The sequence below is a fragment of the Phyllobates terribilis genome, unplaced genomic scaffold, assembly GCF_046119375.1.
Source record: "Phyllobates terribilis strain yellow unplaced genomic scaffold, ASM4611937v1 Scaffold_3__8_contigs__length_932513732, whole genome shotgun sequence".
NCBI classification, from domain to species: domain Eukaryota; kingdom Metazoa; phylum Chordata; class Amphibia; order Anura; family Dendrobatidae; genus Phyllobates; species Phyllobates terribilis.
This window is the reverse complement of record NW_027362763.1, coordinates 315,192,616-315,219,029: the sequence shown is the minus strand read 5'-3', so window position 1 is coordinate 315,219,029 and position 26,414 is coordinate 315,192,616.

The window sequence follows — 26,414 nt, the reverse complement described above, 5'->3', positions numbered from 1 at the left end:
CAGGAAAACGCATGTACAATCCGCATGCGTTTTTCCTGCCAGAGAGATGCAGAAACGCTCAGGAAAAAATCCTGAGCATTTCTGCATCGTGTGCACATACCCTAAAATCTGAAATGTTGGTCTACTGAAATGTATGTTCAGTAACTGCACTCAATACTTGGTCGGGGCGCCTTTTGCATTAATTACTGTGTAATGCAGGTGTCAGTGTAATGCAGGTGCCGGAATGCAACGCACAGAGACACAAGGCGAGAACAGTCAGAAATGTTTGTAAACAGTTTTATACAACAGGTATACTGAAACAAGGGATTAGCAACAAGGGTAATGAACAGTGGTTTGAAATATCAGAAAAATACGAAATTTCTCAAAATAAGGCGCAGTCTCTTAAAATAAGGCGCAGTCTCTTAAAGTAAAGCGCAGTCTCTTAAAGTAAGGCGCAGTCTCTTAAAATAAGGCGCAGTCTCTTAAAGTAAGGTGATGCCCTCAAGCATGAGAAGCACCACACAAGTTCTTTAACCGTGAATTTGGCCCTAGCGGGGGTCACCGGTTATTCCCGCTAGGCCGTGAGTCTCTTTCCGGATGAATTCAATTAAATCACGTTGTGCTACTTTAGCCCCAACCGTCCCCCTCCCAACCTGAGTACTTAAACCCAATTGTCCCCGGTACCGTGGATGAGCAGTGGAAGTGACGGCCCTGCTCACGTATGCAGCTCCTCTCTGCTTGGCTGTTGGGGGCAGTCTCTCGAGCCTTGGATAGGGGGGTCCAGGCCTCGTCTGTCGGCGGCCGACGTCGGGTTCCGCGAACTCACTCAGCACAGCGATCAGGTTCCTAGTATCCTCAGCAGGCACAGCACTCGAGTCACAACTGTGAGGGATCCGGAGCTCTTTTACCGGTGCCCGGCTGGAGCACCTCTCAGGCCTCTGGATTTGGCCTGTCACATGGGGTTTCTCAGGACGCAGGGAGCACGTCTGCTCCTCTCTGCTGCTTGGCGCCAAAGACCCCTCAGGTTTGGCGCGCTGGCCTCTTATCTCTCTGAACTCCTTCCTGGAAGTCACCTGATCGGGTCCAGCCTCTGAATCTCCCCTGCCTGGAACTTCCTTTGTGTATTTTGGTTCCGCTTGACTGTCTCTGGCCAGTAGATGGCAGTCTCGCTCCATCCTTGAAACGTCATGTTGAAGTTCTGTTACAAGCTTTTTAGCTCGTTCTACATTCCTCCCTCCTTTTTGCTCGCCAGTCCTCGGGCGAGTGGACTCCTCGCAGAATTGATGTCTCCTTCCAGGCAGTGCAAGCTCAGACAGGAGTTGGGCACACTCCTGCATTTTCTGTTGGATTCGAGACCAGATAAACTCTTCCTGAGCATACCGGTTAGGAGGAATTCCGGCATTAGCCCGCTCAGTTCTGCGGGGCACTTCTTGCGGAGGAGACTCCGGGAGATCCGAGGAATCAATTACTGGGGATTGCAAATCATTTCCTGACTCATTCTGACTTCCACTCGGGAGTGGCACCAACGGTTCTGACGGGCCCAACTGCATTGTGGCCCACCCTTCTTCATCCCCCAAGGTTCCTGTATGTGGCACTTCAGCCAACACGTCTGAGGGCCCAGCCCTGTTACAGACTTCTGCTTCAGAGGAGCAAGGTCGCAACATATTACGGTGCAACACCCTGGATGTCGCGGTGTCATCCCCTTCGGGCCTAACCTCGTAGACGGGGTTGTCTGGGTGAACCTTCTTCACCACCCGATATGGTATTGCCTCCCAACGATGGTCCAGCTTACTCCCAAATCGTTTAGCCCTCACCAGCACTCGGTCTCCTGGCTGAAGCGATCCACCTGTGGTCGGGGGCCGAACTGCATGCTCTACTTCCTGAAACTTCTGAGCAACCAGTCTTCTCACAGTATGGAGTCGACGCTGGTGTTCTCGAATCCAGGTACTTGGGCTACTGCCCGGACCGGGGTCTTCTGAGTCTAGCTCCAGTTCGGTGATTTCTCGGCCACTTCTTCCAAACAGCAACATGTAGGGGGTGTAGCCGGTGGTTGCATGAACTCGATTATTATACACCCACACCAGCTCGGACACGAATTCGGGCCACTTCATCTTTTTGTCCGCTTCCAGTGTTCGCAACATTTGCAACAGGGTTCGGTTAAAGCGCTCGCAAGCCCCGTTCCCTTGCGGGTGGTAGGGCGTTGTCCGGGAACGGTCGATCCCATAGATGCGGTATAGCTCATCCATCACTCGTCCTTGGAAGCAGGCCCCCTGGTCAGAATGTATTCGCTTCGGGCACCCATAAATCCGGATGAAATCTTGACAGATGGCCTTGGCTGCGGCTTCTGCCGTCTGATCTTTAGTGGGCGTCACTACTGCAAACTTGGTGAAGTGATCAGTCATGACTAAACAGTGTCCATAACCGTTGTATGAAGTTCCTACCATCAAGTAGTCAATCATCAAGACTTCCAAGGGGGCAGAAGTTCGGATGGTCTGAATGGGAGCTCTTTGCTCCGGGGGCTTGCTCAACTCACACTGGCGACATGTTCGGCAGACCCCCTCGACTTCTTGTCGCAGTTGAGGCCAATACACCAGCCGTTGCAACCACCGGAAGGTCTTTTCTACTCCGAAGTGAGCACCTCTTCTATGAGCTTCTTGGGCTAGCTGTGTTACTAGTGCTCCTGGAACTACCACTTGCCAGGTAACATCAAACTCTCGAAGCAGCTGGATTCTTCGGCATAGCAAGCCATCCTTCAGGAGGAGCCTCTCCCACTGGCCTAGGATTTGTAGGGTAGTTGGAAGTGAAGCGGCTCTGGTTTCCTGGTCGGGTCTCTGATTAAGGGCGACCCATTCTCTCAACTTTGCTAGCTCCGAGTCGGATTGCTGCAGATGTATCCATTCGTCTCTTGAACGTCCCAGAATCTGAGTGGGCCTCGGCTCCCCTCTGGTCTCTTGGGCGTCGACCACAGCAGCGGCGAACTGGCTGAAATCCGGGATCTCGTCGCCTTCGAGCTCCTCATCTCTGTCCTTCTTCGGCCCCGCCTGAGTGACCCGGGACAGGGCATCTGCATGTGTGTTCAGGGCCTTGGACCGATAGGCGATTTTATACTGGAATTTGGACATCCTTGCGACCCACCGCTGTTCTAACGCGCCCAGTTTGGCGTTCTCCAAGTGGGCCAAAGGGTTGTTATCTGTCCGCACTTGCACTTCTGACCCTGACAGGTACTCAGCAAACTTCTCGGTCATGGCCCACACCAGTGCTAGTAGCTCCAGCTTAAACGAACTGTAGTTGTCCGGATTCTTCTCCGTATCTCGGAGTGACCTGCTGGCATACGCGATCACTCGCTCTTTCCCTCCTTGTACTTGAGCCAGCACTGCTCCCAGCCCATGCAAGCTTCCATCAGTGTACAACATGAACGGCTGCGAAAAGTCAGCGTAGGCCAGAATCGGGGCATCTGTTAGCGCCATTTTCAATGCTCGGAATGCCTCTTCTTGTCGTGGGCCCCACTGAATGGGCTGCCGCTTGGCTCCCCCGGCTGTTCCTCTCAGCAATTCATTGAGCGGGTTCGCAATCTTAGCGAAGTCTTTAATGAATCTGCGGTAGTATCCAGCGAGCCCCAGGAATGCCCTTAGTTCCCTTAGATTGGCGGGCGTGGGCCACTTCTGCACGGCAGCTACTTTCTCCGCAGTGGGGTGCACCCCTGCACTGGACACAGTGTGCCCCAGATATTCAATTTCTCGTTTGAAGAGACGACACTTACGAGGCTTAATTTTCAGGCCGTGCCTTTGTAGCCGTTCTAACACTTGTTCCAATCGGCGGAGATGATCCTCAAACGTTGCGGAATAGATAATTATATCGTCCAGATATATTAAAGTGGCTTCAAAGTTGAGGTCCCCCAAGCATCTCTCCATCAGCCGTTGGAAGGTTCCTGGCGCATTTGTTAGTCCGAACGGCATTCGATTGAACTCAAACAGGCCCATAGGGAGAACAAAAGCTGTCTTCGGACGATCCTTCTCAGCTACTGGGACCTGCCAATAGCCACTGGCCAGGTCGAGGGAGGAGAAGAATTTGGCGCTCCCTAGTGCAGATAGAGACTCTTCGATTCGGGGGAGTGGATAGGAGTCCCGTACTGTACAGGCATTCAGCTTCCGATAGTCTACGCAGAATCTCAGGGTACCGTCCTTCTTTCGGACCAGCACGATCGGAGCCGCCCAGGGGCTCTGGCTTTCACGGATCACACCGTTCCGCAACATGTGGGCCAATAGCTCTTTCACCTCCTGGTACATTTGAGGCGGGATCTGCCGATATCTCTCTCGGATGGGAGCAGTATTTCCGGTGGGTATTTCGTGCTGAATGTCCCGAGTGCACCCGAAATCATCTTCATGCTGTGCAAACACTCCCTGATATCGCTGTAGAAGTTGTTCGATCTGCCTCACTTGTCCAGCGGAAAACTCAGTCAGGTTAGCTTCCATTTCTTCCAGGAGGTGGCGTCCAGCCAACGGTTCTCTTCCATGTTCCTGGCTATTGAGGGACACCTCTAGGGTCCATGGTTTTCCTTCCACAGGTGCCAGCCCTATAGCGTCAGCTCTAGTAAGGGCCTCCGGCATTACGCACACTCGCGCCACCTCTTGTCGGGGCAACAACTGTAAACTGGTGCCACTTAAATTGATGCAGCGCACGGGTACTCGACCATGCCGCACGGTGGCCAGAGTTCGAGCAATCAGGAGTCCAGAGGGCGCTTCTTCTCCCTCCATTGGTTCAACTTGAATGTCCACGCCCTCTAAGGACACATGTGCCAGCACCGGCAAAGTGAGTACAGTCTGTCCCACCGGCAGTGTTATTGTGGCTTCGGGCGGTATCGATACCTTACCAAGGTACTGGGAGGTAGTGGGCAACTTTTGAATCTGACTGACCCGCACGAGGTGCTGGAACACTCTCTTGTTAGCTGGGTCTCGAGTGGCGCGGGTCCAGTTGTTTTTGCTACAGCCTTCAGCCAGGAACTGTCCGACTTCTTTCAGCACATTCATGCCCAGGGTTACAATGGGCCCATCGCCTCCGGGCCCGGTGGTCAGTACAATCCCTTTTCGACCGAGGTCCTTTCCACATGCCCGCACAGACATCCATACTACTCCCGCTACTGGGATAGGTAGTTGATTAGCCGCCACCAGTTTGACAGTGGGTTCCCGGCAGGAACGAGCGACTTCAGGAAAGTGACTTTGGAAGTACGTCTCAGGCATAGTGGTCACTTGAGACCCGGTGTCCATCAAACAACGGATCCGCTGCCCATTGAATTCAGCCCAGATAATGGGCCTCTCGGAGACAATGTCTTCAGAGCTCCCTCTTCTACTCTCTGAAGCTCGAGACCCCACGGTATGCTCCACAACCGTGGGGCATTTTAGTTTAACGGCTGTCCCCTCCTCCTCCTTTCTCGGTTGGGACAGTCTTTGGAGATATGCCCCCTACCTCCGCAGGTCCAGCACTCCGGTCCTCGTTCTGCCGATAGGTCGGGTACATGTCGTGCTGGGGCTGGATAGGAACGTCTTTCTCGTTCTGGTCTCCGTCCGCATTGAGCAGTACGGTCCGTCGGCAAGGGGGCAGTAGGAGTCTTCCTAATAGAATTCAGCTCCCCGGAATGTCTCGAATTTCCTGACGTATTTCCCGTACCCAATCAGGCTCTTGGTTGGTGAATCCAGGAGCAATTGCCTCATGACTTCTAACTGTGGCTTTGAGAACAGGAACTTCTCTCTCCAGGACTCTAGCTTCAGCCCCTACCTCCAGGAAGCCCATATTAGGGCTCAGTCGCAGCCGCTCCTTCAGGATCTGCCTCAGGGAAGGGTCTTTCAAGCCAGCAATCAGTTGGTCACGCAACACCTCATCCAATGGTCCCAGTCCTCGGTTCCCATCTCGAGTTTTCTTAGTGATATGGGCCGTCACTTCCTGTAATGCATTAACATACTGATTTACTGTCTCATTTTCCCCTTGGACCCGCTGAAACAACCGTAAGCGCAAGTGTCCCAAATCTGTAGTGTCACCGTGCATGTCCTCTAGAATTTTTATCACTTTATCCACGGTGTCACGGTCCCCAGGTGGGCGGTACATCACAGTCTGTCGGGCCTCTCCATCAAGGGTTAGGAGGGCCAACTCCGCCTGGGCTAGAGGGTCAAGGGGATACATACGTAGCATACTTCTCAGTCTTTCTGCCCAGTCCCAAAGTGACATGCCATCCCCTGTAAACTTGGGAAGATGGCTGAGCATAGCCCCCAGGGGTATATGGCTCCGGCCGGACCCAGCCATAGACTGATCCGCCATCTCTGCGTCTGAATGTTGCATCCTGCCGACTACGCCAAATGTAATGCAGGTGCCGGAATGCAACGCACAGAGACACAAGGCGAGAACAGTCAGAAATGTTTGTAAACAGTTTTATACAACAGGTATACTGAAACAAGGGATTAGCAACAAGGGTAATGAACAGTGGTTTGAAATATCAGAAAAATACGAAATTTCTCAAAATAAGGCGCAGTCTCTTAAAATAAGGCGCAGTCTCTTAAAGTAAGGCGCAGTCTCTTAAAATAAGGCGCAGTCTCTTAAAGTAAGGTGATGCCCTCAAGCATGAGAAGCACCACACAAGTTCTTTAACCGTGAATTTGGCCCTAGCGGGGGTCACCGGTTATTCCCGCTAGGCCGTGAGTTTCTTTCCGGATGAATTCAATTAAATCACGTTGTGCTACTTTAGCCCCAACCGTCCCCCTCCCAACCTGAGTACTTAAACCCAATTGTCCCCGGTACCGTGGGTGAGCAGTGGAAGTGATGGCCCTGCTCACGTATGCAGCTCCTCTCTGCTTGGCTGTTGGGGGCAATCTCTCGAGCCTTGGATAGGGGGGTCCAGGCCTCGTCTGTCGGCGGCCGACGTCGGGTTCCGCGAACTCACTCAGCACAGCGATCAGGTTCCTAGTATCCTCAGCAGGCACAGCACTCGAGTCACAACTGTGAGGGATCCGGAGCTCTTTTACCGGTGCCCGGCTGGAGCACCTCTCAGGCCTCTGGATTTGGCCTGTCACACGGGGTTTCTCAGGACGCAGGGAGCACGTCTGCTCCTCTCTGCTGCTTGGCGCCAAAGACCCCTCAGGTTTGGCGCGCTGGCCTCTTATCTCTCTGAACTCCTTCCTGGAAGTCACCTGATCGGGTCCAGCCTCTGAATCTCCCCTGCCTGGAACTTCCTTTGTGTATTTTGGTTCCGCTTGACTGTCTCTGGCCAGTAGATGGCAGTCTCGCTCCATCCTTGAAACGTCATGTTGAAGTTCTGTTACAAGCTTTTTAGCTCGTTCTACATCAGAATGCAACGCGCAGAGTCACAAAATGAGGGCAGTCAAATAGCTATAAATAACTATTTATATATGTATATTTATTAAACAGAGCTGACATTTATTTGTATCAAGAGGACCTGATAGAAAACCAGCCATAATAGAAAATTGATTAGACACCTAGACAAAATATCAAAAAAGGGGCCAAGTAGACAAAGACAACCATATGGTAAAAACCACCTAAAAGATAGATAGCTTTTAATGGTAAATTCTAAAAAGGACTGTAGGCAATCCATAGACAAACAACAAAAATACTCATAATATTAGGACATCAAAGGCACACCAGATAGGGTGGGAATACAGATTAATTCTGTCCCTATTCTGTCCCAAATTTCTTTCCCTTCCTGGCTGCGGAGGTTGGTACCCTAATTTGTAGTTCGTGGCTCCCCCGCTCAACGTCGGTGTCCCTGAATGTTCCTATAAGAACCCTTACTTAAATAAACCAAAACTACAATGGTGAAAAAGGGTAAGAAAAGAAGTGAACGTATAGATAAAGAAGCCGTTTCCCAGTTATAGAACGTCAAATACATATAGTAGGATATATATCACTGCTCATGAATTCAGGAGCACAATCTATTCCCTGCCACAGCCAGATCCATCAATTTATAGCCAGGGCAGTTAATCAGTTAGTAGGCACATACTTAACATACTTGTACTTAGCATTGGCTGTCTAGCTAAATATAGTACCACATGTACAAGACCTCACATCTATAACATAATGTCAAAACTAAATTTTCTGACCAAGACATGGCAGTCAAAAATATATATTCATTAGTAGATATTCATTAGTAAGTAAAAAATGACACTCATAATCGATAATCCATGGTCCCTTACAGACCGTTAGAGATAACAATCACAAATAAATATTCATTCATAAATAGAAAGTAACACTTATCGTTAGTAGTCCCTAGTCCCAACGCGTTTCCCCCTAGTTTCCACCAGGGTTCATCAGGGGACCTGGGGAGGACATCAATCCCTCTCCCCAGATTGACAGGCAATGTTGCAATGAGCGGGGGAGCCACGAAGTACAAATTAGGGTGCCAACCTCCGCAGCCAGGAAGGGAAAGAAATTAGGGACAGAATAGGGACAGAATTAATCTGTATTCCCACCCTATCTGGTGTACCTTTGATGTCCTAATATTATGAGTATTTTTGTTGTTTGTCTATGGATTGCCTACAGTCCTTTTTAGAATTTACCATTAAAAGCTATCTTTTAGGGTTTTTTTACCATATGGTTGTCCTTGTCTACTTGGCCCCTTTTTTGATATTTTGTCTAGGTGCCTTACGGGTCTCTCACCCCGGTCTCTCTCACTGGTTCCTTCAGCGCGTCCGACCTGCATCAAGTCTCTTCCTGTGTCTGGCGCCGAAATCACCTCAGGCATTGCGCGCTCGACCGTTAAATTTTGAAATTCTGTGCTGGAGGTCACCTGACCGGGTCCAGCGTCCAAACTTGAAATGCTCACCAGCGCTCTTTCTCCTTATTACATACATCTCGCACTGATTCTTTGAAAGACTTTTCTCCTTCTATTACAACTGCATCAATGCGGCGTGGCATGGAGGTGATCAGCCTGTGGCACTGCTGAGGTGTTATAGAAGCCCAGGTAGCTTTGATAGCAGCCTTCAGCTCGTCTGCATTGTTGGGTCTGGTGTCTCTCATCTTCCTCTTGACAATACCCTATAAATTCTCTAAGAGGTTAAGATCAGGCGAGTTTGCTGCCAATCAAGCACAGTGATACTGTTGTTTTTAAACCAGGTATTGGTACTTTTGGCAGTGTGGACAGGTGCCAAATCCTGCTGGAGAATGAAATTTCCATCTCCAAGAAGCTTGTTGTCAGAGGGAAGCATGAAGTGCTCTAAAATTTCCTGGTAGACGGCTGGACTGACTTTGGTCTTGATAAAACACAGTGGACCTACACCAGCAAATGACATGGCTCCCCGAACCATCACTGATTGTAGAAACTTCACATTAGACCTCAAGCAGCTTGGATTGTGGCCTCTCCACTCTTCCTCCAGACTCTGGGACCTTGATTTCCAAATGAAATGCAAAATTTACTTTGCATTTACTTAGTGTGTCAATGACTGCCTTCTGGACATCAGTCAAGTCAGCAGTCTTCCCCATGATTGTGTAGCCTACTGAAACAGATTAAGGGACCTTTTTAAATGCTTAGGAAGCCTTTGCAGGTGTTTTTGCTAATTATTCAAATTCACCGAGATAATGACTTTTGTGTTTTCATTGGCTGTAAGCCATAATCATCAACATTAACAGAAATAAGCTCATCAACATTAACAGAAATAAACACTTGAAATAGATCACTCTGTTTGTAACGACTCTATATAATATATGAGTTTCACTTTTTGTATTGAAGAACTGAAATAAATTAACTCTTTGATGATATTCTAATTTTGTGAGATGCACCTGCATATATCATGTTTGACACACAGGGGAAAGTGGAATACACAGGCAGGTTCAGCATGACAAACAGATGGAGAGTGACAGGGAGAGCATACCGATCCGGAGGTGCACTTAAGACCACCCCTTATGTATGTGTATGTCCATTTGTTGAAATAAAAATTCTTTCTATATTATGGCATATTGCTCCAGAATTTCTTGTAGGATTTATATATTGTTTGCAGTTTCTAGTAGCTCTGCTGCCTGTCTGCAGTTTCCAAGACGTCTATAGTTTTAATGCGACTTTCAATACCTTTGCTACCTGTTTGCAGTCTCCCAGACGTCTCTGGTCTGCCTGCGGGTCCATTGCCTCTGCTACCTGTTTGCAGTTTCTAGTACTCTTCCTGTCTGTCTGCAGTCTCCAGGACATCTCCTGTCTGCCTGCGGCTTCCGGTATCTTTGCTACCTGCCTGCAGTCTCCCGGACATCTCAGGTCTGCCTGCAGCTTCTAGTGACTTTACCACCTGTTTGCTGTTTCCAGTACCTCTGCTGCCAGTCTGCAGTCTCCAGGACATCTTCTGTCTGCCTGTGGCTTCCAGTACCTTTGCTATCTGTCTGCTGTCTCCCGGACATCTCCGATCTGCCTGCAGCTTCCAGTGCTTCTGCTACCTATTTGCGGTTTACAGTACCTCTGCTGCCTGTCTGCGGTCTCTAGGACGTCTCCTGTCTGCCTGCGGCTTCCAGTATCTTTGCCACCTGTCTGCGGTCTCCTGGATGTCTCCAGTCTGCCTGTGACTTCCAGTGCTTATGTCATCTTTATGTGGTGTCCAGTGCCTCTGCTGCTTTTCTGCGGTCTCCGGAATGTCTTTTCTCTGAATGTGGCTTTCAGTACCTCTGCTACCTGTCTGCGGTGTCCCATATGTCTCCTGTCTGCCTGCTACTTCCAGTGCCTCTGCTTCCTGTCTGTGGTTTCCAATATGTCTGCTGCCTGTCTGCAGTCTCCAGAATGTCTTTTCTCTGCCTGCGGTTTCCAGTACCTCTACTACGTATCTGCGGTCTCCTGGATGTCTTTGGTCTGCTTTCTGTTCCTCAGCTACCTGTCTGCTGTTTCCAGTATCTCTGCTGCCTGTCTGCGGTATCTAGGATGTCTCCTGTCTGCCTGCTACTTCCAGTACCTCTGCTACCTGTCTGCTTTCTCCCGGATGTCTACTGTCTGCTTTGTGTTCCTCTGCTACCTGTTTGCAGTTTACCGCACGTCCGCTACCAGTCTGCAGTCTCCAGGATGTCTCCTATCTGCCTGCGGCTTCTAGTACCTTTGCTACCTGTCTGCGTTTTCCCAGACATCTCTGGTCTGCCTGCAGTTTCCAGTGCCTCTGCTACCTGTTTGTGGTTTCCAGCACCTTTGCTGCCTGTCTGCAGTTACAGGACGTCTCCTGTCTGTCTGCTGCTTCCAGTACCTGTACTTTCTGCTACCTGTCTGTGGTCTTTTGAGCATCTCCAGTCTGCCTGCGGCTTCCAGTGCCTCTGCCATCTGGTTTCCAGTACCTCTGCTGCTTTTCTACAGCCTCCAGGACGTCTTTTCACTGCTTGCAGCTTCTACTACCTCTGCAGCTTGTCTGCAGTTTCCAGTATCTCTGCTGCCTGTCAGCAGTCTCCAGGATGTCTCTGGTCTGCCCCTGACTTCCTGTGTCTCTGCTACCTGTTTGCAGTTTTCAGTACCTCTGCTGTCTGTCTGAGGTCTCAAGTATGTCTTTTCTCTGGCTGTGGCTTCCAGTACCTCTGCTACCTTTCTGCGGTCTCCCAGATGTCTTCGGTCTGCCTGTGTCTTCCAGTGCCTCTCTATTTGACTGCGGTTTGCAGTACCTCTGCTGTCTGTATGCAGTCTTCAGGATGTCTCCTGTCTGTCAGCAGCTTCCAGTACCTCTGCTACCTGTTTGCGGTCTCCCAAATGTTTCTGATCTGCCTGCGGTATCCTGTGCCTTTACTACCTGTTTGTGGTTTCCAGTACCTCTACTGCCTGTCTGCAGGGTCCAGGATGTCTTCTGTCTGCCTGTGACTTCCATTACCTTTGCTACCTGTCTGCGATCTCCCTAGTGTCTACGCTTTGTCTGCTGCTTACAGTACCTTTGTTACCTGTTAACGGTTTTCAGTACCTCTGCTGCCTGTCTGAAGTGCAGGACGTCTCCTGTCTGCCTGCGGTTGCCAGTACCTCTGCTACCTGTCTGCATTCTACTGGACATCTCTGGTCTGCCTGCAACTTCCTGTTCCTCTGCTACCTGTTTGTAGTTTACAGTACCTCCTCTGCCTGTCTGAAGTCTCCAGGACCTCTCCTGTCTGCCTGCGGCTTCAAGAACCTTAGCTACCTGTCTGGCCTCGCCTGTATATCTCCAGTCTGCCTGCAGCTTCCAGTGCCTTTGCTGTTTGCAGTTTCCAGTACTTATGCTTCCTGTCTGCGGTCTCCATGACATCTTCTGTCTGTGGTCTCCATGACATCTCCTGTCTGCGTGCAGCTGTCAGTACTTTAACTACCTGCCTGCGTTCTTCTGGATGTTTTCGGTTTGCCTGCAGTTTCTAGTATCTCTGCTACCTGTCTGCAGTCTCCAGGAAATCTCCTGTCTGCCTGTGGCTGCGAGTACGACTGCTTCCTGTCTGTGGTTTCTAGAATGTTACCTGCCTGCCTGCAGCTTCCATCACCTCAGCTACCTGTTTCCCGCTTGCTTCATCTACCTGCTGCACCAATGCAAATGGCCTGTGTGCCCACCTGACGTTGGGCTTCGAGGATCCACCTCATCTAGTGAGCCTAACATAATGTTACCACAGCAGTCTGTTTGAGTGCATGTGCTGCTGGATTGGTGGCAACCACCCCATTCCATGTGCAGCTAAATGAACTGTTTTGAAAAGATGAGTTATAGGGGTTTAAAGTGAGTGCACATAATTTGTTCATCCTCCAACACTCATGAGCTGCTGGTGAGCATAGCAGTTGTCAAGACCAAGAAGGTCTGTATTGCAAGAGCCATGGCTGACAATGAATCACTTCTAGAGCTACTCTGTGACAAAATCAATAAAGAAGGTGTCAGGATGGCTAAAGCACTAGACAATGATGTATGTGAGTGTGCTCTCAGCACACAGCTTGCATTCATACGCCAGTAGTGCACCAGCCCTTCTCCTCTTTCATCACGTATAAGATAACAAAAGAGGCAGAAAAAGTGAACTGTGGCCGCAGCTCTCATCACCACTAGTTGAGTGTCTGCAGAAGTGAAGGCTTCCTCTTCCCAATCACAGTTTGACTGGAACTGACATAGATCACACTAAACAGATTAGTGAGAGCAAGCAGTGAGCCAGCACTGTAATGTAACACACAACCTCATAACAGTCCCACCCAAACTCCTTCACCCCCAGCCAAGAAACTGTGCTTTTGTTCGTTTAGTTGGTCAAAAAACATCTTAAACAGCACTAGTGCCACCTCCTGGCCAACCTGCAGTAACACATGGCACTTACTCCCCAACTGTACAAAAGTCAACAAGTGAGAATTCTGAGGACTTTTTTGACATTGATTGATTTAATCAGTATCGCATACCAAGATTAGGAGCACACATACCAAGATGAGGGGCAAGTGTTTGCATGATCAGGGCATACAGCCTCACAAAAAATAAAGAAAGCTTTCACCTAAGTGACAAAGGCATATGTTGAATTGGTTGTGATCCATGTCTTGCTAAAGTAACCAGTTTGGTCACAGTGTCTGCACAAGGTGCTATGAGTACTTCTGGCATGGGTCCAGACACTTGTGTTGTTAGAGTCAGAGATCTTGGGCTCCAGCTCCAAACTACTTGCCCGGTGCCCCGGAGCTTCGGCTACTACATTGAAGTGTGTCAGCATCACCATGACGTCAATATAGTTTGATCAGTTGATGGAGCAAGGAAACACAAGCTCCCTGCCATATCACTTTCTGTCTTAGAGACCGCATGGCGCTAAAGGCCTGCAGCTTACAAGGTGTGAATGTCTCGATGCAGGTGGTGCAATGATGTCATTGCATTGCGCCACCTATGCCAGCCTACTGTTTATGCATATCAGAAGGGGAGATGGAGGCTGCAGTGGAGACGGAATCAGGATTAAGTGACTATAATCTTTATTGATGTTAATATTATGGGGCCCATGATTCGTGGACTGTTGTGGCCATCATTCTGTGTTGGTGCAGTGTGGGCATCATACTCACTGTGGCGTCATCATCTTGTTGAGGGCACTATAGGGACATCATACGTTGCTGGGGGCAATGTCAGGTCATCATATGATGCATATGGGGAATACTGTGTGGGTATCATTTTGTGGATGGGAGGCATTTTTAAGAGCATCATTCTCTGTTAAGGCCATGAAAAGGTTATTGTAGTGAATAAGAACACTAGGGGGCTTCAAAAGGGCCAAAAATACTGTGTAAGTCCCTCTCCCTGCCTTCAAAAGTTAGAAAGTATGCACATGTCTGCATCTACAGTACAGACCAAAAGTTTGGACACACCTTCTCATTTAAAGATTTTTCTGTATTTTCATGACTATGAAAATTGTACATTCACACTGAAGGCATCAAAACTATGAATTACCACATGTGGAATTATATACTTAACAGAAAAGTGTGAAACAACTGAAAATATGTCTTATATTCTAGGTTCTTCAAAGTAACCACCTTTTGCTTTGATGACTGCTTTGCACACTCTTGGCATTCTCTTGATGAGCTTCAAGAGGTAGTCACCGGAAATGGTCTTCCAACAATCTTGAAGGAGTTCCCAGAGATGCTTAGCACTTGTTGACCCCTTTTGCCTTCACTCTGCGGTCCAGCTCACCCAAACCATCTCGATTGGGTTCAGGTCTGGTGACTGTGGAGGCCAGGTCATCTGGTGTAGCACCCCATCACTCTCCTTCTTGGTCAAATAGCCCTTACACAGCCTGGAGGTGTGTTTGGGGTCATTGTCCTGTTGAAAAATAAATGATGGTCCAACTAAACGCAAACCGGATGGAATAGCATGCCGCTGCAAAATGCTGTGGTAGCCATGCTGGTTCAGTATGCCTTCAATTTTGAATAAATCCCCAACAGTGTCACCAGCAAAGCCCCCCCCACACCATCACACCTCCTCCTCCATGCTTCACGGTGGGAACCAGTCATGTAGAGTCCATCCGTTCACCTTTTCTGCGTCGCACAAAGACACGATGGTTGGAACCAAAGATCTCAAATTTGGACTCATCAGACCAAAGCACAGATTTCCACTGGTCTGATGTCCATTCCTTGTGTTCTCTAGTCCAAACAAGTCTCTTCTGCTTGTTGCCTGTCCTTAGCAGTGGTTTCCTAGCAGCTATTTTACCATGAAGGCCTGCTGCACAAAGTCTCCTCTTAACAGTTGTTGTAGAGATGTGTCTGCTGCTAGAACTCTCTGTGGCATTGACCTGGTCTCTAATCTGAGCCGCTGTTAACCTGCGATTTCTGAGGCTGGTGACTGGGATAAACTTATCCTCAGAAGCAGAGGTGACTCTTGGTCTTCCTTTCCTGGGGCGGTCCTCATGTGAGCCAGTTTCTTTGTAGCGCTTGATGGTTTTTGCAACTGCACTTGGGGACACTTTCAAAGTTTGCCCAATTTTTCGGACTGACTGACCTTCATTTCTTAAAGTAATGATGGCCACTCGTTTTTCTTTACTTAGCTGCTTTTTTCCTGCCATTTCTTCTATTCAGTAGGACTATCAGCTGTGTATCCACCTGACTTCTGCACAACACAACTGATGGTCCCAACCCCATTTATAAGGCAAGAAATCCCACTTATTAAACCTGACAGGGCACACCTGTGAAGTGAAAACCATTTCCAGTGACTACCTCTTGAAGCTCATCAAGAGAATGCCAAGAGTGTGCAAAGCAGTCATCAAAGCAAAAGGTGACTACTTTGAAGAACCTAGAATATAAGACATCTTTTCAGTTGTTTCACACTTTTTTGTTAAGTATATAATTCCACATGTGTTAATTCATAGTTTTGATGCCTTCAGTGTGAATGTACAATTTTCAAAGTCATGAAAATACAGAAAAATCTTTAAATGAGAAGATGTGTCCAAACTTTTGGTCTGTACTGTATGTGCCATGACCCCACCTCTTCCGCCATTTTGTTTTTTTGTGCATGGGAGTGGTGCCCAATAAGGACTTTGATATGGGGCCCTATGATTTTTATCCCCTGCTCAGGGGCATTATTACTTCGGAAGGGGGCACTGAGGGGACCTCATTTGTTTTAAGTGGGGACAGTATCAATTTTGATGGATCTATTATTAGTTTTTAAGTGGGTACTCGGGAATTATTACGTTCAAGTGAACACTTTAGGAATTATTACTTTTTATAGAGGCACTTGGGGCATTATTACTTTTTTTGGTGGGGGGGCATTGTTACTTTAAGGCTGTGTGCCCACGTAGCGTTTTTCAAGCGTATATGCTGCGGAATTTCCGCAGCGTAAACGCTTGTAAAACGCATGTATATCCGCACCCCATGGTCCCCAATGGCATTCCGCAATGTCAATGCCCATGCTGCGGATTTTTCCGCAGCATATATGCTGCGGTCAAAAATCCGCAGCATGTTCATTAATTTTGCGGAAGCGCTGCGGGATCAATGTGCGGATGGTACCCAAGTCTGGATGAGAGGAGACTCTCATCCAGACCTGGGTACCAAAGAACCTGTAAAAAAAAGAAAAAATAAAGTTTATACTTATCTTCTGATGTTTTCCCTCCGTCGCGCTGTTGTCTGAAGCACCTGCCACGTCATTGAGTCATGTGACCCACCACATGACTCAATGACGTCACCGCAGGTCCTGCACACAACAGTGAGAGCCGCTCAAGACTCCGGACCGGGCACAGAATGCATCAGAAGGTGAGTATAAAGTTTATTTTTTTATTTTTTACCATTCGGATTCTTTTTTTTTAACTATTACTTGGTCACACTATATAAATCCATGCCGGTTGCCGGTTGCATGGATTTATATAGTGTGAACAAGTTGTCAAGCACTTTTCCAAGTGATGCTTAAATCACTTGGAGAAGTGCTTGATAACCCGCATGCGGAAATGCATGCAAAGACGCTGCAAAGACGCCTCACAAACGCTTCTACCTGGCGGGAAAACCGCATGTAATATCCGCATGCGATTTTCCCGCCAGGGAGAAGCGTAAAAAATATGCTTCAGGTCCGCAACGTGGGCACATAGCCTAAAGGGACACTCAAAGGTCGTTATTATTTGAAGGCGCCACTTGTGGTATTATAACCTTCAAAGGAGCATACAGGGCATTATTACAGACCCTGAACAAAAAGGGGGCCTTATTACATTCTAGTTAGCACAGTTATTACTTATTACTGTCTATGGGACACTATTATTTTTCCCTATCTGACATACAGTGTGTGTAGCGTTTTTTGGAGTCAGGGGACAATTACAATAGTGACACAATTTTTAAAAAATTGGGGTCACTGTTCCATGCCACAGGTGGAGGCAGTATGGGGATTTTGTGTAGGGAAGGTGAGTGCTGGAAACTGGAGATGTCAAATGTATCTTTCTTATAAATTCTACAGACAAATTTTGCTGAGAGCTCTATAGAATGCAGGAGGATCCTCCTCTTCTGCCAGGAATTGATTCAGGAAAGCCTTGTCCAAACTACGTAGACACGCACAAGAGATGAGATTAAGAAAATTTGTTAGATTGACATGATTTTTATTTATTTATAAAAAATATTTCAAATTTGACAAAAAAAAAATTAAATATGTAGTTTTCAAACATTTAACTTTTCTGCCCTTAAAATAGCTAGTTATATCACACAAAATGGTTAAAGGGAAAGTGCCATAAAAAAATTACAACAATTAAAAAAATGTAAAGTATTAATGTTTTGATTTTTTAAAAAATATATTAGCATTTGTTTTTAATGAAGTAAAATATGAAAAATAATTTAAAAAGGTTTGACATTTCCACTTTTAAACACTAAGGGGAGCAGCTGCTGAAATTTGCCATGAAAGCCTAGTGTACAACTAGCTCACATTAGGACTGGGTGTTTGTAAAAAGATAAGAAAGAATGAAGCGTAGGATCACAGTGAGGAGCCATTTTTGTGGTGACTGCCAGTGATACTGACAATTACAGTGTCACTGAGGACGGCCAGCAGAGCTGATTCTGTTAGATGGTGCTGCTAGCTGTATCACAGACTGGGATTATTCACAGCACATGACTCACTACACATATCTAGATACAGGGCTCAGTGTAAAGTATCACATGAAGGGATTGGATACACCGGTCTGGGGAGTATCACACATGATGACGGGATTGGATACACCAGTCTGGGGAGTATCGCAAATGATGATGGGATTAGATACAGCAGTCTGGGGAGTTTCGCACATGATGACAGGATTAGATACACCTGTCTGGGGAGTGTCGCACATGATGACGGGATTAGATACACCAGTCTGGGGAGTATCGCACATGATGATGGGATTAGATACACCAGTCTGGGGATAAATCGCACATGATGACGGGATTAGATACACCAGTCTGGGGAGTATCGCACATGATGACAGGATTAGATACACTGGTCTGGGGAGTATCGCACATGATGACGGGATTAGATACACTGGTCTAAGGCATAATACACCAGTCTGGGGAGTATCGCGCACGATGATGTGATTAGATACACCGGTCTGGGCGGTATTACACATGCAGAGATTAGATACACCAGTCTGGGGAATATTGCACAGGCTGGGATTAGATACACCGGTTTGGGGAGTATCGCACAGGCTGGGATTAGATATACCAGTCTGGGGAGTATGGCACATGATGACGAGATTAGGTACAATATATGTACTTTTTACCTTTTGTGTCTCCCCCACTTCCTCATAGACTGTAAGCTCGCGAGCAGGGCCCTCACTCCTTTAGATATGAGATATGCTTATTCTGTATTGTCTGTATAAGTCCCCCCTAAAATTTGTAAAGTGCTGCGGAATATGTTGGCGCTATAAAAATAAACTATTATTATTATTATTATTATTATTACACCAGTCTGGGGACTATCGCACATGATGATGGGATTAGATACACCGGTTTAAGGCGTAATACACCAGTCTGGGGAGTATCACACACGATGATGTGATTAGATACACCGGTCTAGGCAGTATTACACATGCAGAGATTAGATACACCGGTTTGGGGAGTATTGCACATGCTGGGATTAGATACACCGGTTTGGGGAGTATCACACAGGCTGGGATTAGATACACCAGTCTGGGGAGTATCGCACATGATGACGGGATTAGATATACCAGTCTGGGGAGTATCGCAAATGATGATGGGATTAGATACACCGGTTTAAGGCGTAATACACCAGTCTGGGAGTATTGCGCATGATGATGTGATTAGATACACCGGTCTGTGCAGTATTACACATGCAGAGATTAGATACACCGGTTTGGGGAGTATTGCACAGGCTGGGATTAGATACACCGGTTTGGGGAGTATCGCACAGGCTGGGAGTAGATACACCAGTCTGGGGAGTATCGCACTTAATGACGGGATTAGATACACCAGTCTGGAGAGTATCGAACATGATGACGGGATTAGATACACGGGTTTAAGGCGTAATACAACAGTCTGGGGAGTATCGCACATGATGATGGGATTAGATACACCAGTCTGGGGAGTATCACACATGATGACGGGATTAGATGCACCAGTCTGGGGAGTATCGCACATGATAACAGGAATAGATACACCGGTCTGGGGAGTATCGCACATGATGACGGGATTAGATACACTGGTATAAGGAGTAATACACCAGTCTGGGGAGTATCGTGCAGGATGATGTGATTAGATACATTGGTCTGGGCATTATTATGCATGCAGAGATTATATACACAGGTCTGGGGAGTATTGCACAGGCTGGGATTAGATACATCGGTTTGGGGAGTATCGCACAGGCTGGGATTAGATACACCAGTCTGGGGAGTATTGCACATGCTGGGATTAGATATCTTTTCTCTTTATATCATATTTCTTACTTGAAGCTAAATATTTAGATTTGAGAGTCCTCAGTGGTTGATACCTTTTAATAGCTAACTGAAAAGATGGTAACAAATTGCAAGCTTTCAAGACTATGCAGGTCTCTTCATCAGGCTAGTATAACACAAAATCTGAAGAGTCACATATTTATACACAACAAGACACAGAAATAATGCAATAGATAAGACAGGTGATCGAAAGCAGAGTTATTGTGGAAGAGATAAACAGTTCTGGCTATAAATATTTTAGAAGTTCTGGCTATAACTATATTACTTGAAGCTGTGATCATCTGATCTCTACTACACATAGCAAAATACGCATGCGCTCATACACACAGGAAAATAGAAAAATGTACACACACAGGAAAATGCACACGCACGCTCACACGCACAGAAAAATTCACACACACGCTCTCACAGGAAAATGCACACGCATGCTCACACAGGAAAATGTACACGCATGCTCACACACACAAGAAAATGCACACGCACACTCACACACACAGGAAAATGCACACACACAGAAAAATACACATGTATGCTTGTAGACACAGAAAAATACACACGTGGCGTAATACATGACCCCGCTCTGTCCACTTCTATGGGAGCAGTGGTGTAATGTGTGACCCCGCTCCTTCCACTTTTATAGGTGCAGTGGTGTAATAAGATAGGCTGTAGCAGCAGCCACTTCGGGGCCCGCGGTGCTATGATGATCAGTGACCTCAGTAACTACACTGCTCATCAGAGTCGCTGAGCCCTCTGTATAATGGCCCCACATAGTCCTCCATACAGTATAATGGTCCCATATAGTCCTCCATACAGTATAATGGCCCCATATAGTTCTCCATACAGTGTAATGGTCCCACATAGTCCTTCATACAGTATAATGGCCTCATATAGTGCACTACAGTATAATGGCCCCATATGGTGACCTACAGTATAATGGCCCCATATAGTGACCTACAGTATAATGGCCCCAAATAGTGCACCATACTATAATGTGCCTCACATATTGCTCCACAGTATAATGGCATCATATAGTGCCCCACAGTAGAATGTGCCCCATAAAGTGCATCCTGTTGTATATGGCCCCCATCATCCTCCTCCCTGCGTGTATGGCCCCCATCATCCTCCAATCTCCGTGTATGGCCCCCATCATCCTCCTACCTGCGTGCATGGCCCACATCATCCTCCTCCCTGCCTGTATGGCCTCCATCATCCTCCTCCCTGCATGTATGGCCCCCATCATCTTCCTCCCTGCGTGTATGGCCCCCATCAGCTTCCTCCCTGCGTGTATGGCCTCCATCATCTTCCTCCCTGCGTGTATGGCCCCCATCATCCTCCTCCCTGCGTGTATGGCCCCCATCTTCTTCCTCCCTGCGTGTATGGCCCCCATCTTCTTCCTCCCTGCGTGTATGGCCTCCATCATCTTCCTCCCTGCGTGTATGGCCCCCATCAGCTTCCTCCCTGCGTGTATGGCCTCCATCATCTTCCTCCCTGCGTGTATGGCCCCCATAATCCTCCTCCCTGCGTGTATGGCCCCCATCTTCTTCCTCCCTGCGTGTATGGCCCCCATCTTCTTCCTCCCTGCGTGTATGGCCTCCATCATCTTTCTCCCTGCGTGTATGGCCCCCATCATCCTCCTCCCTGCTTGTATGGCCCCCATCTTCTTCCTTCCTGCGTGTATGGCCCCCATCATCTTCCTCCCTGCATGTATGGCCCCCATCCTCCTCCTCCTGATATATGGCTTCATATATTCAATAAAATAAAAAACACTTGTACTTACCTTCCATTCACTCCCACGCAGAGCTGCGGTCTGTTCAGTGTGTTCAGGGCACAGCAGATGGATGATCTCCCTGCTGTGCCCTGAACAAGTCGGCGGTGATCTGCAGCCTGTACTGTAATACTGACAGGCTGAGATCGCCGCTGCAGCACATACTCACCCCCGGACCGCCGCTTGGGACCTCCACCTCCTCCTCTGCCGCCGCTCCTGTCATTGCACACACTGAGAAGTGAATGCGATGACAGGGGACAATGAAGCCCACACTTACGGTGTGGGCTTCAATAAAAGAGCTGCTATCTTCTCCTCACAGCTGTGACCTGGACTCCCAAGGGGCGTGCCTAGGTCGCAGCTAGAGGCAGGAGGAGCGGCCTTTAATGTTACACATAGGGTCGGTATCCAACTGCACAGTCTTATGCCCAGGGTCTGCCGTAAGTGAGGCTGTAAGTGTCCTGCTCAGACACTTACACCCCCACCACATGAAAATGGCAGTGGCAGAAATAAAAATGTATAAATAAAAAACTATTAAAGTTGTACATTTAATTTTGTATTAAAAATAATTGATTATATAATTATTAATACAAAATTAAAAATCGTGGCACCTTCACTTTAAAGGTTCTTACCTCCATTTATGGTGGCCTTGCTCAGCCATTCAGGAATTTTGGAAGATAGTATCCCAAACTCTAGCAGAACTGCTACACATTGTCTATAAATCTTACTCCTGAACAAATATGTCTAAACTTCCCAATTAAACCCAATAATAAATCCCTATCCAAACTGGCCTCTTTTTTTTAGCAGCTAGTAAACTTTTAATACCACCATTATGGCGCACAACTAACATCCCAAATAAGAAACTATTGCTTCTTAAGATCGACCAGCTATAGCATATTGAAGAATTAGCTGCTCTCTACATAATCTAACCTCCTTCCAACATGTGTGGACACCCTGGTAGAATTATAGAAATACCATCAAATTTCTATCTCTTGTCACATAGTCCCTACTAATAAAAATATAATAACCCTAGGCAATGTTAGGACCCCCCCCCCCTCTACTCCTGAGTCACCTCCTCCTATTCCTTTAACTCCATTGTTTCCCTCCTCATAAGTTAATTATACTGTTGTATTACAATATCTGTTATTTCTGTAATGTCTTATCCTAAAATAATCAGAAACTCTGGAATTGTAATATCTGTTTCCATCTACCTGGATGATTCAATTGTTATGACACATTTATTGAGATTGAACTGTATTTTCCCTTAAATCATTTGTATTCCGATCACTCGATTGATTAGACCTAATTCCTTTGTTCCTCTTTGATTTATTCCAAATACTGTTGTTTGATTCTCTGTTGTTCCTGATTTTCTATAGATAAAACATTGAAAACAAAACAAACCAGATACTGAGCAGAAATTATTGGTTCTAGTGATGTATTCATGAAAGTACCACTTTAAATTTTTTTGCGGCCCTTATAGCAATATGGAACTTTTGACCAAAAAATGTTGTGCTCCCCTGCTCATGAGAGGACGCTTCCCAGCAGCAGTGTGCTATAGCTATACAACACATTGGAAAAGCACAGATGTTTGTGAGCATCAAGTGGCAGCAGAAGAAACTGCATGATAGAAAAATATGATGGGAAAGGCGAGAAGATGTCTGGCAGTGTAGGGCTAGCAATGGCAGCCAATGAGACAGCAGTCCTACTGTATAGATGAACTGATGAACAGAGAGTAGATGCCTGGCTGAATGTGTGTCATCAGCACTGGTGGCATAAAAATTGTACAGAAGACAGTAATAGACAGGCAGATGGTATGGCAGATTCTATCATTGGCATCAGCTGTAGGTGAATGAAAGTCAGCACTAATCCATGCCTGATTCATTTTGACAAACATAAGGTTTTCCACTTGTGGCAGATAAACTGGTTCGCTTGTGACAAAGCCACCAACTGTGCTAAATACCCTCTATTATAGTGCACTTGTTAGGCACCTGTCCCGGATTCCTTGATTCCCTCTCCCAGGTCTGCTGGACTCTGTTGTGCTCCACGTTGGGCTTTGCAGATGGGCCAGCGTGATCCCATATGAGCAGTATCCTGGGCCTATGAGGCCGTGTCATACAGTGTTCAAACTGTGGAGGGATTTAATTACTCAGTGAAGGATATTGTTATTTGGATATATATCAACCTCTGCATGATGAAGACCCAGAGCTACAACACTCTGAATGCAGAAAAACTAGGGATGACCCCATCTAAGTCTTAAAAGAAGTATCCAACCTTGAATATATGTGAATATTAGGCATAACTCCTGCTCCAATGTTACTCAGAAAGTTTCTTGCCAAGTATCCACTTTCTTCTATTAAGGATTCAGCTGGGAGGGGCTGTAAGGGGTGGGGTACTGTTACGCACCTGTCCCGGATCCATTCCTTGTGTAAGAGGGTGACCAGGACCTGGTCATGCACCTTGTCTGTATGTGCACATATAATGCCATATCCTGTTTGCAATATGAAAAGGTTTTATGATTAATTGCCCTACATGTTAGTAGAGGGTAGTGTAGGAAAGGGTTAAGGAGTTTGGGAGCTGCTGAGTGTGGGAGGAGCAGATTCAGTGGATCAGAGAGCAGTTTCCTGGTTGCAGTCAGTTCCTGGGAGAAAGAGAAAGATGTAAGACAAGTACAGTTGGTGGTCCAGGGGGGACCTTTGGCACAAGTTGTCCAGCAGAGAAAAACCTGTACTCAGATAATCTGAATAGACATTTCCGTACGTTCGGGACCTACGGGCCATAGGATTCACAGTGAGTTGCGTCTCCACAAGCCTTCAGAGAAGGGGAAGCCGGACGGGAAACAGTCCGTACAGGGATTCTTACTACTGCAAGGGTCTTATAGACCAGGAGTGTTCACTATGAAAGGGACAACTTGGGACAAATGGACACTGAACATCTCTACGTGCGGTGTGTCGAACGGTGACCCTGGTGGAGTCGGTATACAATGTAATGTGCTGTATGAAGATATTTACCAATGTTCTAGTAAAGTTCTTTTTTATAAAATGGAACAGAACTCCTTAAATGTGTGTGCGGCCGTTCCTGAGATGAGAAGACTGAAGACGGCAGAGATCTATGATCCAGATGTGAGTGTTCTGCACCACACACAACATGGGAAAATTGGGACTTTTATCTTTGTCATGGGACCAGGGTATGGGAACACATCAGCTTCTGGCCATAACTACCACCCTGAGTCCCTTACACCTTGCTTCCCTCTCTACGGTCTGCTGGACACTGCAGTGCTCTACGTCAGGCTTTGCGGATGGCACGCCGTGATTCTATATGAACATCAGCCTGAGCCTACATAAGGCTCACTGAGACATACCTTTGTGTCTTGGTATTGCATTAAGACTTCTGTATTGCTGGACCTTGCCTTGCTACTCAACTTCTCCTGCACTCCACCTGCAGTTTCCTGAAGTCCTCCACCTGCCTGCAGTTTCCTTATGTTCTTCACCTGCCTGCGGTTTCCTGCACTCCATCTGTCTGCCTGCGATTTTTTGACATCCTCCGCCTGCCTGCAGTTTCTTGCACTCCACCTGCCTGCCTGCAGTTTCCTGAAGTCCTCCGCTGGCGGTTTCCTGCACTTCACCTGCCTGCTGTTTTCTGATGTCCACCGCCTGCGCTTTCCTGCACTGCCTACTGACAGTTTCTGACATCCTCCGCCTGCCTGCAGTTTCCTGCATTCTGATTTTTTATCAAGCCGTCCAAAAATTATTCCCTTATTTCTCGAGACAAAAAAAAAATGTAGTCCTATTTTCACAGCTGTTTCTTGAGAGTACAAAAATATGAGAGTTCATTTTCCAGCATCAGTAGTACAGTCAAGCAGTATGAACCACAGCTGGGAGCCAGGAGGTGTGTGACTAGTGTGGCTATGCAGTAGGTGGGAAAACTTGCAAAATCGGCAATGTGTCAAATACTTATTATTCCCACTGTAGCTAGACCATAGGTCAGTACTTCTTTGTTGCTAAATCTTATCTCCCATAAGAGGAAATCTGCCTCAGCTAGTGCACATGTAACTCATCCCATCTTGGGCTAGTCCCAATGTAACGCTAGTGGGCGTGGACCCACTGCATCACGGACCAGGCTTACCTAGGTGGGGTGTAACTAAGTGACTTCTGGATGATTGCTAGAGCCTCTGATGGGGAGGATAGGCTTGGACGCCAGTAGTCACCAGCTACCACTCCAAGGTAGTCTCCGCTTCTGCAGCAATTGACCAAAAGGTCAGAGGCACGGTAAGAGGTACAGAGGGGCAAAACAGGTGTAGTCAGGTGGTCAGAGGTTGGGGTAGGCAGCACAGGATCAGAAAACATAGCAGAGGTCAGGAGCGGAGAGGTCAGGCAGGATGGGAAAACGAGCCAGGTTGGTAATGGAAAGCGGAATACTGAGGCAAGTAGAAATGTGGACTAACAGGGTAGGAATCAGCTTCGGGCAAGGAGTGGACACAGCAGGGTTAAATTATTGCAGAGACCAGCCACACACCCCTATGGCTAGATGAATATCACATGCAGGTGCAACAGTGCTGAGAAGTGCAGCAGGTAAAAAAGTCACTGGAATGGCCAAGGAGAAACAGCACGATGAGTGGGGCGGCACCAAGGAAACACCCAACTATTAACCCTGTCTGTTGCTAGCTAGATGTTGCTGGACAGGAAACGAATACATCAACATTTCAACACATAGCAATGCATTATATAACCGCAGAGTCTTCAAGGCAGATGTGACATCTTCTCCACTTCCTTACCCAATAATTTTCTCCTCTTCTATGGTACCTGTGATAGTCTTCCATGATTGGCTGTGCTAGACCATGTGATGTGATAATTGCAAGGCATTTTGGGAAGCCCATGCGGCT